Below are 328 nucleotides of genomic sequence, written 5' to 3'. Positions count from 1 at the left end.
TTCTTCCTTGACGGCCATGATGTGCCCCAGGAGACCCTTCCGCGCCAGGGTCATCCTCGTGTTGAACTCCCAGTGGTAGTAGTCACCACTCCCTAGAAGGACTTTGGTTCGCTTGTTGGCCATAGTGGGCGAGGACGTTGCTTGTAGAGAAAGGCTGTGCGGCTTTTTACCTGCTGAGTAAAAGGTAAAAACCGAAGTGAATATATTTAGGTCTTTAGCTCGCTACTCTGTGCTACCTTTAAGCCTGTCTTTCTAGATCCTTCTAGAAGCCATTATAAGCATCCTGATTTATCAAGACCAATGAACGCCAACCATTATGTAATTAATG

The sequence above is a fragment of the Plasmopara halstedii genome (genome assembly GCF_900000015.1).
Source record: "Plasmopara halstedii genome assembly, contig: Scaffold_1878, whole genome shotgun sequence".
Lineage (NCBI taxonomy): Eukaryota > Oomycota > Peronosporomycetes > Peronosporales > Peronosporaceae > Plasmopara > Plasmopara halstedii.
The sequence above is the reverse complement of the archived record's forward strand: the minus strand, read 5'-3'. Positions refer to the sequence as shown.